Source organism: Pinus tabuliformis, chromosome 9 (genome assembly GCF_031772625.1).
Source record: "Pinus tabuliformis cultivar Carrire ecotype Pingquan chromosome 9, CPIR1, whole genome shotgun sequence".
Lineage (NCBI taxonomy): Eukaryota > Viridiplantae > Streptophyta > Pinopsida > Pinales > Pinaceae > Pinus > Pinus tabuliformis.
The window spans coordinates 22,346,955-22,359,876 of NC_142307.1; the positions used below are offsets into that span (position 1 = coordinate 22,346,955).

General features: G+C 38.5%; 1 pseudogene; it reads left to right on the top strand.

The window, feature by feature from the left end:
* Nucleotides 1-1,900: 1,900 nt before the first annotated feature.
* LOC149146916 (aspartate aminotransferase, chloroplastic-like) overlaps nucleotides 1,901-12,922 on the top strand; it is a 73,604-nt pseudogene continuing 62,582 nt past the window's right edge.

Sequence of the window (12,922 nt, forward strand, 5' to 3'; positions counted from 1 at the left end):
CAACCATGGTGATAGCATAGGTCTTGTCTAGTTACAAGTTGATTGGCTCTTCTAGAGTAGACTCAGGACTACATTACTTGCATGCATAATCACTCAGTCAAAAGTAAAACATTGGTAAAGTCTCCATAGCTTGAACACTCTTTCAAGTTCACCAGAGTAGTTCATAGCCATACTATATCCTCTATCAATAGATGATTCATATGTAGGAAAAATATATTATTAAATCATAAGATACAATAATTTTATTAATGTTGACGAGTTACCAAATGGTGTCAATGGGACTACATAGTATATGGAGTCAAAACACTAATAGTAATGTGGCAGTGCCATGACAGCTCCTTAGTACCAAAGGAAAAGAGATACAAAGAAAAATAAAGGAGTCAGTAGGAAGGGGTTTGTTGAAGTGTAAACACTAACAAGGAGAGGTACTGCATTTTACTGGAAATATGGATTCATTTCCCAGGTTCATAATTGTTTGGGATTGCTATGATATCAATTACAATAGGTTGTCTAATTGAAACAAAAGACTTGGCTTTGTAGAATTCGTAGTGTGTGGAAGCCATCTCATGAAACTGAAAAGGCATTTTTTATTTGATCATTAATATTGGGTGGCCTACCTCTAGGCATGAAACTTACATAGCTTGGGGATACCACAACCTAATTTCCCTCTGGATGGTTAGTCTAAGATGCTCAAAGCCTCAAGCACATTTTTTTGGTTTTTCCCTCCTCCCAAGTCTGTCTGAGAATGGGTTTAGTTCTTTTCTAGCTAGCTTTACCAGCGTCCATCTCATGGAAGATAGCCTTGTTATGTGATGAACTGCCATGGGCAGTAGAATTGTAGGCTTCATGGCATATTTGGGGAGTGGAAATACTCTTTTATTTGTAGGAAAATGAATGGTGTGTTATTTAATCTCATACAACATGGTAAAAGTTTATGTTGGTTTTCTAGCTCCCTAATTCATGCGAGCTTGTCCATGTAGATACGTTTACGAGCCCAAAAAATGGACCTTAGGAAGCTTCTTGAGTTATTTGAGGGAATCTTATGTACTATGAGCAAGAATCCTCCTGGAGCTTCTCCTACATGTTCAACCCAATTGTGACAGCCTTAGCATTTAGAAAGTTAACCACAATTGTTGACACAACCATAACTGTTAACCACAATTGGTGCCCAAAACCATAATTGTTAACCACAAATGTTGACACAACCTCAACTCCACCACCGGGTCAAGTTTATCTAACATTTGACTGATGTTTCATCATGTGTGCCAAAGCTTTCTTTTGAGATGTTTAAACCCTTGGAAAACAACCACAATTGCAATTATGATTGCGTTTAAAAGTTTGAATGAATTAATGCTTATGTTCTTATGATAAAATAATGCCATAATTAAGTAAATGTATTTTCTCATGACAAAAGAATATCATGAAATTTATGTAAGGTACCTTGAGAAAGATGATTTCTTAAAGAATGCAAATCTTTGTCATGAATGAAAAGTGAATTTAAGATACTTGTGATTAAAAATATTATTCTATCATAATAAAATCAGTTGTCAGTGAAGACATTTCTTGAGGTGATCAAAGTCAAATTGATCAGTGATAGGAGATACTTTTGCTTGGAAGTGATATTTGAAATTTATCGTTGTTGGTTTGTGAGTTATGTTATTTCAAATTTTGCAATATTTTTAAAATTATTCTTAATTAAGAAAGAAATATAAGACCTGCAATGTATTTGAGGTTCTTGAATGAATTTATCAAACGTGTAACCATATTTCCATATCTATTGATTTGAATGCATTGCTTCCACCAACTGTATTTTCCATAGTATATTGATATAAAGCAATTTTAATTGAAATTTATTCCCATGGGTGGAGTTTTTTTCCTAACAGAATGATTTTTTGTACAGACTGTGAGCAGAATTAACATGGTTATTGCAACAAATGTCTCTCGCTTTGAAGCAATGACAATGGCACCTCTAGATCCAATTCTAGGTGTTTTAGAATCATTTAAAGCAAATAAGTGAGTTGAAGCTTAATCTTGGTGTTGGAGCTTACAGAACAGAAGATCTTCAACCCTGTGTGCTCAATGTGGTGAAAAAGGTGTCATTGAATTATTTTTTCTTTTAGCTAATCTGCATTGAATAGTATAAAGGTTTTGAGGTCTTTATCTTAGTTTATAGCATTTTGAGGGCTCTTTTAGATTTATATTATCAAATGGAATCCTTCTTATCACTGCTTCTATTTTGCAGGCAGAGAATCTGATGTTGGAGAAGGGAGACAATGAAGAGGTATGCATGTGGTTTTAGTGAAGAAACTGTTGCACCCTTTCCGTGGGAATCGTTTTAAGTTTTTACATATTTGACATTATCTTGTTATGCTTTGTCTACAACACCTCCCTATTGAAGGTTTGGCTTCTTTTAATAAGGCTACTGTGGAATTGTTGGTGGGAGCTAACAATAATGCAACCAAGCAAGGATTGTATGTTTCTATGAATTACTTATGGACAAAGTAGGGTGGGGGTAGCAAGGTGATATGGGTGGAAAAATAAGGCGAGTTCTTTTTAACTTTTAGGTTGCACAATATTTTCCCTTATGCAAACTATGTTAGGAAAAGGATATTTGTATCTCTATAGATCACCTAAGAAATGGTAGCGAAGGTGTATCATAGATCCCCTTTTTCAGACTAGCATTACAATGCTTTTGTGATGTGCATGTTAGGATGATGATATTTTGTGCTTGTGTATGTGGAATTAAATTTACATAATACCATGTTGACACTTATCTAGGTGGCTATTGTCCAAGGCCTTTCAAGAACTGGTTCTCTTCACCTCACTGCTATCTTTATTCAAAGATATTTCCCTGAAGCACAAGTTATTAGATTTTTTATTCTGAGCTCTAAGTAATGTATTTAGAGTTGTGATACTAAACTCTAAGTTATGTATTTAGAGTTGTCATGCCCATCTTACAATTGAACATTATTAATCATTTTGATGCAAACTAATATTTGATCTATTTGAAGCTATTTGATTCTAGTTTGATTTTTACCAAGGAATCACAAGATCAATTTCAATGATGTTGGGGTTCCATGGTCGGAATACCAATACTATGATCCTAAAATTGTAGGACTAGATTTGAAGCGATGATTGCAAACATCAAGGTAAGAAACATTTTTATTCCTGGATATTTTCACAGAGAGATGATTGGTAAATGCACTGTTGATTTTTTGTTAGTAGAGGAGACTGATAGTTGCTCAACTTCCTTCAGCCTGCACCAAGTGGTTGTTTTGTGCTACTTCATGGTTGTGCTCACAATCCAACTGGAATTGATCTAACTCCTGAGCAGTGGGAGAAGATTGTTGATGTCATTCAGGAAAATAATCTTACTGCTTTCTTTGATGTTGCTTATCAGGTTATTGATGATATGGGGGTTATGTTTACAACCTTTATATTGTGAATCACTCATTGCATATTACTTTGTTCTTTCATTTGTTTACATTTTTCTATATTGACAAGTCTTATTTTGTTTTTTGAAAATAATTTTTTAGTTTTTACTGTTCTTCATTTTCAAATCTTTATGATTTCATTGCAAGTTCCCTCAGAATTTGATTATCAATATGAGAATAATCAGAATATCATCAACCTGTATGATTCCAGGATGCAAGAGTCTACCAAGACTTTGTATGATTACCAAGATGCAAGAGTCTATCAAGACTATGTACCATACTAAATTGTAGGGTGACATTGGAACCAGTAACATAGGAAACACTATAAATTGTACTATTATTGACATGCATTTGATAGTAATCTAGGTTGTCATAACATACTATGACACTAGCCAGTGGAAATAAGGGGTTCATATGGGTTGGATTACTATTGGTCCACCTATTCTCCAACCTTGCCCTTGTCATGCAACTGAGCAAGGAGCACTTTCACTTGAGAGAGTATGCAGGTTGCAGGTTTTCTTGGAGATCCCCTTGGAAAGAGTTGTAAATGTCAACTCCATATATGACAATAGATCTTTAAGTAGGTCTTTGAACTTCTTGCATCAAGACAGGAGGCCACAAAAGATCTAATGTGACACATCATGTCCAAAGTGTTCTGCCATTAGGTAAGTGTCTCGTGTTCCTAGGATCATTCAACAAAACATTTAAGGGAGGGATGCATTCCAGACCCTTTCCTTTGTCCTTCTGTTGTGCCTCCTCATCCAAATTAGCAACCTCGTGTATGATTATTGAGTGATTGCACTTGAAGGATGAATGTGGGTGTCTGTTGCCCACTTTTAAATAAGGAGTATTACCTTTCCCAAAGACTGACTTCTAAATGTCTTCGTCAATATCTTCTCCACTATTTGAGACCGGGGTAACCCTTCTTTCTCTAGGGTAACGTACAATCCCACAACTTGCAAATCTCTTGCCATGGAAAATGGGGGTAGACCCCACTTCTTCATCACTTTAGCTCTGGCCTCTTCTAGATAAGGATTGGGATGTGTCTGTCCATGAATGTGGGAGGGTGAGTCAAAATCTCAGCAGAGGATAAGCTCAAACCCACGACCAACATTATCCAAGAAACTTCAACCACCTGTTGTGGCCAGCAACAACCCCCCTTCTTATTGAGTGTTATTCCTAATACTAAATAAGTGGGGACCCTTAGTTAAAAATCTAGGAAATCAAAGTAGTGGTTAAATTTCCTTTTAAAATAAAGTTACCATCATAAGCTTAGGAAACCCTCTTGGAAAATCCAAAAAATCTAAGTTTTATGATAAGGTAAAATAAAATCTTTCCTTAGGAAATATTGCATCGCATAAGATAGCGGGATGCCACCTTACAAGCACACTTCCAACATTTGTGAGATCGCGATATGCGATAATAAACAAATATCGCATCGCATTCAGCACAATTCACGTTGAAATACTTTAAAATTTGCCGATATGCGATAATGCAGATTGCAGCATTGCATCTCGCAGGAAACAAGTTAACGAAGTATGTCATACATAACATTTCTGCGATTTGTGATATTGCGATTTCGCGATGCGGCGTTAATACTATAATGCGATGTCACGAGCGATCAATTTTGCGATGTTGCGATCTGCGATGTTGCGAAGCAAATCGCAAAATCGCTTCATCGCAGATCTTTCGGGCGCGTTATTCAAGAAAAGTATTTTCCTTAAGCTGACACCTGGTTATGCGCTTTAATGCTAATAAATGAGGTAGTTGCCAGTTATAATGGATTATGGGTGCGTGCTTATTGAAAGAATCATTTCACGTAAGGTGGTATGCTTGATATGTCTGCAACATTTAAAACTTTTCCCATCACCCTTCCCTGTCATTCATTTTCGCTTCACTTGTGAATTGTAGGAACGGAGGACAGAGGCTGATACAAAGCATTACACAGTTTGAAATGGGAAAGAAAGGCAAAGCCCCGAGCTCAGAAGAAAAGGAAATGGCGCCCTTATATACGGACACGGCCTATAACAGAGACGCAGGAATTGTTAGGATATTCCGACACATAGGATATAGTTAAGATCAACTTGGTCTAGTTTAGAGTTAGGTATAGAGTTAGGTAAAGTGTCTTTCTTTACCGTTGTACATATTGTAACTTACAATTCGACGGTCACGATATGTAGTGATCCGACGGTTCACTCTCACCTCGGTATTATCGACACTTGATCCGTGGCTTGACACCCGATTGGTCCATGAGTTCTATTTAAAGCGCATGGAGGGTCATTGTTCGGGTAATCCGTGCATGAGAGAAGCTTATGTAAATTTTCATTCTTTGATTAATAAATTGTCTGTACCCACGTTGGGACAGGCCGTGGACTGTTTCCCTCCTTGCACTCTGAGGGTTTTAACCACGTCAAAAATACTGGTGTATTGATTTGAGATCTGGTTGTGAGCGGTGTCCTTTTGGTATTCTTTCTGAGGAACTTACCCTGTAAATTCCTACATGGTATCAGAGCTATTTGAGGGCCGCGTCCGTTGGTGATCCAAATCTGAAGCCGGTAGAACTGCATGCGGCTGTCGTTTCCTAGATCTGCTATTTCTGACTGCTTTCGGGCCGAGAGGACTGCTCTGTTGCGTTCGGAGCATCTGTTTCAGTGAGGAACCCCTTTCGTTTCACACGAAAAGGTTTCCGGTAGCCCTAGCTGCGTCATTTTTCAGATCGGGAGGTATACAGTGTTTTTTTTGCAGTTTACTGTCATTTTCTCTCTGCTTATTTCGGTTTCGGTTTATTTAGGCTTTTTTTTCCCGGATCTATACCTTTCATTTCTGCGTATGCTCTTTGCCCTGCGACTCTGTGCGATCTGGGCAAATCAGAAACAGAAAGAAAGGATTTTTCTCATGCGTATGCTCTTTTCCCTGCACCTTAGTGTGATCTTGGAAAATCAGAAACATTGAGAAAAATATTTAGTTTTTCGGTTAAAAGCTAACTTTGAGATTTTTTTTAAAATTCTAGTTTTTTGGCTAAAGCTAACTTTGAGCCGTAAGGTTCGTTTTTCTTTGCATATTCGTGTTGGGTTTTGTGTTTTGTGTTTTGTAGGGGAAAAGAGCCTTCCCAAGGCAAGCACGCAAATCGAGCCCCCCCCCCCCCTCCTCTCTCTCTCTCTCTCTCTCTCTCTCTCTCTCTCTCTCTCTCTCTCAAATATTTTGTATAGATCAATTGGTTCAAAGACTTTTTAAGAGAGTAGAGGTCTTGGGTTCAAGTCTCCATTTTGTGGGGGCGGATTTTTTCATTCCCGCACATTCGCGCACTTTGCCGGCAACGTCAACAATTTTTTTTCAAAAAGCCATAACTTCTTCATCCGGAAGCCTTTTTCAGAGCCGTTTTTTTTAAAACCGCCTATTTTTTCGAGATCTATCCATTGGACCACTTACTTTCAACATCTTCAGCTTCAGTTTTTTTTTCAAAAAATGGAAAGTCCATGCCAAGTCATTCTTGACAGCACTAACTACTTCCAATGGGTAGCCTACATGGGAGATGTACTTAGAAGTAAAGGTCTCTTCAGAATAGCCACAGACCAAGAGAAGAAACCCAAAGATGAAGACAAGGCCGAAAAATGGGAAAATAGACAAGATCAAGCACGTGGTTTGATAGGAATGTCTGTTTCTCCTGATCTTAGATTCCACATTGCAGAAATTGAAACTCCTCATGAAGCATTAGAAAAACTTGCTAAAGTTTTTGGGATTAAAAATGAAATTAGAGCCCATCAACTTGAGAATGAGTTGCTTACTTTGGATCCTAATAATTTTTCTTGCATTGAAGATTTCTTATCCAAATTCAAGACCCTTAGATATCTCTTGGAAGGTGTTAAAGTTAAGAAAGAAGATGGTAACCTTATTTATTCCATCCTTACTAAGTTGGGACCAGCCTACTCTGTATTTGTTTCCACTTTCCATTCTACAAGGGAAGCTTTCATTTGTCAAGGCAAAGACTACAAACCCCCTTCCTTTGACTCCTTTTGTGATTCCTTAATAAGAGAACAAGAAAAACTCTTACACCTTGGTCTTCTTAATCTTGGAAACTCTTCCTCGAAAGCGTTAGCCGCCTAGCAGCAACCAAATTCAAAGAATCCTAAGAAGTCTTATCCTCAAAGGAATGGTCCTAAACCAACTCAGCCTCAAGATGAAAGATCATTTCAGCAAAATGACAAGACCAATAAAAACAAATGGAAGAGGACTGACAGACATTGTAACTTTTGTAATCGAGATGGCCACTTAGAATCTAAATGCTTTAAGAAGATGGAAGCCTTGGAAGCCGCAATGAAGAAACATAACATCCATGTGGAGCCTACTTCAACTTCAACTTCCGGAATGGCACTTTTTGCATGTCGTTGTCAATCATCTCAGTCTGGTTATGCTTTAAATGTATCTTCTTCTTCTTCTCATTCTCATGAGTGGCTCATTGATTCTGGAGCCTCTTATCACATGGCCAAAAACCAAGCCATGTTTTCTTCTTTAAAAGATTGTAACACCAAAAATATATATGTTGGTGATGATAGATCTCTTAGTGTTGTAGGGACTGGAACTGTTCATCTAGACAATGGTCAGTTTAATGATGTATTATGTGTTCCAACCTTATCCTCCAACCTTCTATCTGTCTATCAGATAACTCATTCAGGTGAAGGCAAAATTGTTGAATTTTCACCTCATGATGTTGTAATCAAGGATCTAAAAGATCCTAAACAGATTCTAGCTACTGGTCTTGCTGATGATTCCACAAGGTTGTATAAGTTTCACAACTTTGGGTCATCAAATCTTCCCTCAGCATTTGTTGCTCATAATGATGAAGTGAGCAAACTTTGGCATGAGCGATTTGGTCACTTAAACTATCGCTCCCTTCAGCATCTATGTAAAGAAAATATGGTGACAGGTCTTCCTATGATATCTTGCAGAGATGGTGTTTGTTCCGGATGTGTACTCGGAAAACATCATCGGGACAGTTTTGACAAACGTGCCTCTTGGCACGCCTCAGCCCCTTTACAGCTTGTGCACAGTGATTTATGTGGTCCTCTTCCTGTTGCTTCATTCTCTGGTTGCAAGTACTTCTTAACCTTCATTGATGATTTCTCCAGACGCACTTGGGTATACTTCTTAAAACTCAAGAGCGAAGTATTTAACACTTTTTTGGCCTTCAAAGCCTTTGTTGAAAAACAATCTGGACATCAAATTCTTAAGCTACGAACTGATAATGGTGGAGAATATGTTAAAAACACATTCATCAACTTTTGCACTGAAAATGGAATTCAAATGCAACATACTGTTCCATACACTCCACAACAAAATGGTGTAGCTGAAAGGAAAAATCGCACCTTAAAGGAAATGGCTAATTGTATGCTGCAATCTAAAGGACTCAGTCTTAGTTTTTGGGCCGAAGCAATTAATTGTGCAAATTATATAATCAATCGCACTCCTACTAAGGTTCTAGAGAATATCACTCCAGAAGAAGCTTGGAGTTCCATTAAACCAGATGTAAGTCACTTCCGTGTGTTTGGAAGTGAAGCATGGGCCCATATTCCAGATGAAAAGCATAAAGCTTTAGAACCTAAGAGTGAGAAATGCACTTTTGTTGGATATTCTGAAGATGTAAAAGGTTACAGACTTATTCCATTTAAGTCCAAAAATGTTATCATTAGAAGAGATGTAAAATTTGATGAAAATAAATCGGCCTGCGAGCCTAGTCCGGCGGATGTGCCACCTCTTCCTATCTCTTCTACTTTTGAAAACATTTCTTCTTCAGATGATGAAAGTGAGGATGACAATCCTCCCCCACCTTCTCAGGATCCTCAACTTCCAAGATGGGTCCGTGCTACTCGAGATGCAGCAGGTGATCTTGCCGGTGATCCTACAGATCAGCGACGTACACGTTCTCAGTTTGAAAGAGCCTCTTCTTTACTGGCTCAAGCTCCAGTAAATCATGATCCTGACACTTTTGCAGAAGCTTCAGGCCATCCACATTGGGAAGCAGCTATGAATGAAGAATATCAGTCATTGATGACAAATGATACATGGGATCTTGTTCCTCTACCAACGGGACGAAAACTTGTAAGATGTAAATGGGTTTACAGAACCAAGTATGGACCAGATGGCAAAATTGATAAACATAAAGCTCGTCTTGTTGCTAAGGGCTTTTCACAGGTTGAAGGAATTGACTACACTGAAACCTTCGCCCCTGTTGCCAAAATGAACTCTATCCGCCTTGTTCTTTCCCTTGCTGCCTCTTTAAAATGGGAAGTCCATCAAATGGATGTTAAATCTGCCTTCTTGCATGGGGACTTGCAGGAAGAAATCTATATGGAACAACCCATTGGCTTCATACAAACAGACTCAAGCCTTGTGTGTCGACTTAAGAAATCCCTTTATGGTCTCAAGCAGGCTCCTCGGGCTTGGTATGCCAAAATGGATAGCTTTCTTTTAGAATCTGGCTTTTCTAGGTGTCATTCTGACAATACTGTCTACACCAAGAAAGTGGGTGACTCTCTTATCATCCTTGTTCTTTATGTTGATGATCTTATCCTTACTGGTAGTGATCCCAACCTTATAAACCATGTGAAGTCTATCCTTAAAAAGAAATTTGAAATGACAGACTTAGGACACTTACACTATTTTCTCGGTCTTCAAGTCTTGCAATCCAAGGAGGGTATTTCCCTTTCCCAGTCCAAGTATGCTTGTGATATTCTTCGTCATTTTCACATGGAAGACTGTAAGCCAGCCCCTTCTCCCTTTCAGTCTGGAGTCAAACTTTCAGTCTCTTGTTCTTCTCCTGAAGTTGATGCTACCTTATACCGTCAACTTGTAGGAAAACTCTTGTACTTAACCCATACTCGTCCTGATCTTTCCTTTGCTGTTGGCCTTGTTGCTCGTTTTATGCAAAACCCCCGTGAAAGTCACTGGAAAGCAGCCAAAAGAATACTTCGTTATGTTCGAGGTACAGTACAGTTTGGGATTCATTACAGTGCCAAAGCAGCTCCTCTGTTAGTTGGTTTCACTGATTCTGATTGGGCTGGTGACCCTGATGATCGGAAGTCTACTGCCGGTTATGTCTTCACTCTTGGTTCAGGACCTATTACATGGGCTTGTAAGAAACAGGCTGCCATTTCTCTTTCGTCAGCAGAAGCAGAGTATCGTGGTGTCGTGGAAGCTAGTAAGGAAGCCTTGCGGCTTCGTCAGATCCTATCAGAGTTTGGCTTTGAGCAGCAGCATCCAACCTCCCTTTGGTGTGATAATCAAAGTGCCATTCAGCTATGCAAAGATCCAGTCCAGCATCAGCGCAGCAAACACATCGAACTACACATGCACTTCATCAGAAAACTCATTCATGACCATGCTCTTGAAGTACAATATTGTCCAACAGCTGATCAGATTGCAGACATCTTCACAAAGGCTCTCACAGAGGCGAAGTTCACTAAACTTCGATATATGCTTAGAGTTCAGGAAGTTGTCACTAAGGGGGGATAGGCTCTAGTGCCTCCTTCCTTCTCCTATTGTGTCATATTTGTAAATCCTTCAATCCTATCCCAAGTTGTTCTTAAGGGGGGATGTTAGGATATTCCGACACATAGGATATAGTTAAGATCAACTTGGTCTAGTTTAGAGTTAGGTATAGAGTTAGGTAAAGTGTCTTTCTTTACCGTTGTACATATTGTAACTTACAATCCGACGGTCACGATATGTAGTGATCCGACGGTTCACTCTCACCTCGGTATTATCGACACTTGATCCGTGGCTTGACACCCGATTGGTCCATGAGTTCTATTTAAAGCGCATGGAGGGTCATTGTTCGGGTAATCCGTGCATGAGAGAAGCTTATGTAAATTTTCATTCTTTGATTAATAAATTGTCTGTACCCACGTTGGGACAGGCCGTGGACTGTTTCCCTCCTTGCACTCTGAGGGTTTTAACCACGTCAAAAATACTGGTGTATTGATTTGAGATCTGGTTGTGAGCGGTGTCCTTTTGGTATTCTTTCTGAGGAACTTACCCTGTAAATTCCTACAGGAATAGCTACGTGGGAAAGTATGTATAATTTGTTCGAAGAGGAGAATCCCAGGGTAATGAAAGTTACTACTACCGCGGGCTCAAATGGTTCTTCAAAAGCATCCCTTTCAGAGCTAGCTTGCTCATTCTTACACCGGATAGCAGCAAGGCCAAAAATCCTCCCATATACAGACATGGTGAAGTGGATACTGGACAACGCAGAAATCAGAAACAAACAGTTTAAGACTAAAGGTCAAGAGTTCACAGAAGTATTATTTTTACAAATTTTAAACTTTATATCTGTTGGAAGGAAAAAGCGCAAAAGGCGAAAAACGCATCAAGGAAACCCGTATCAAGAAACGAAGGCAGTTTCCGATGCGCGATTAACGCCTAGAAAAATTTCTAGAAAAGGAAAGCTGCTAGTTGCCTAGTCACCTGCAAGTCCCGAAAATTGCAATAAAGTAAAACTACAGACAGATTGGAAAAAGAGAGCTCAAGAAAAGGCAAAAGCAATTCAAGGGTTAACCAGGTTTAACTGGGATTATTATTGGGCATACTTAGTAAAGCCACATAGCCAGTGGATGACTATTAAGTGTATCATCAATTTGGCCGAAAAAATGGCGCCAGCTCTTGTCGATTCTGTTTTCTCAGCTCAGCTAAAAGCGGAAGTCAGCCAGCCAACTCTGCTCAAACAGATGCTGCATGCGTGCGATTTCAAGGACCAAATACAGAAGTAGTTTAATATTATATTTAATTTTAGCTTTAATTTTGTTTTATTTTCCTGAAAAGAGGATGGTCATTTAAACCGCATCCTACATTTTTGTAATAATTTATTTTTAGACTTAGTTTAGTAGTATTTAAACCCTTCTCATGCATTTAGAGAAGGGTCCTGAAATTTATCAAAACTTATCCCCAGAACATGCACTTCTGTACCCTTTGAGGAGGTTTTGATGAATGAATGGAACATGCTTTATTAATGTTTGCATTTGATATCTGCTACTGATGTTGCACTTTTGTACTCTTAGTGGATATTTGATCAAGGAGCGATAAATCGTGATCACTTGAAGTTCATGAGTAGGACTAGTTATAAATGGTATTTCTATCTCTTAACTATTTTTGCCTTGTGTTAGAGTGATTTCCAGTTCAGTTATTTATATATTAATGTATGAATGCCTGAGTTATCACTTGGCACTTTTGTACGGTGATAGCTATTTATTTATGCTTAGTGTATGAATAGCTCATTATGCGATATGTTTTGCACAACTGTTTCGTCTAACTTTTTATACGAAGTGGTTCATCTGTACTGAATTCTTTTCTCATAACGACTGAATGATCTTTATTACCATTTGTTGTTTGAAATCATTTTAGATTGCATAGAAGAAAGATCACACCCTGGGTTAGTGTAGATTTACATATTTGTGTCATTAGAATAATAATTTCCTTATTACTAGATTAGAATT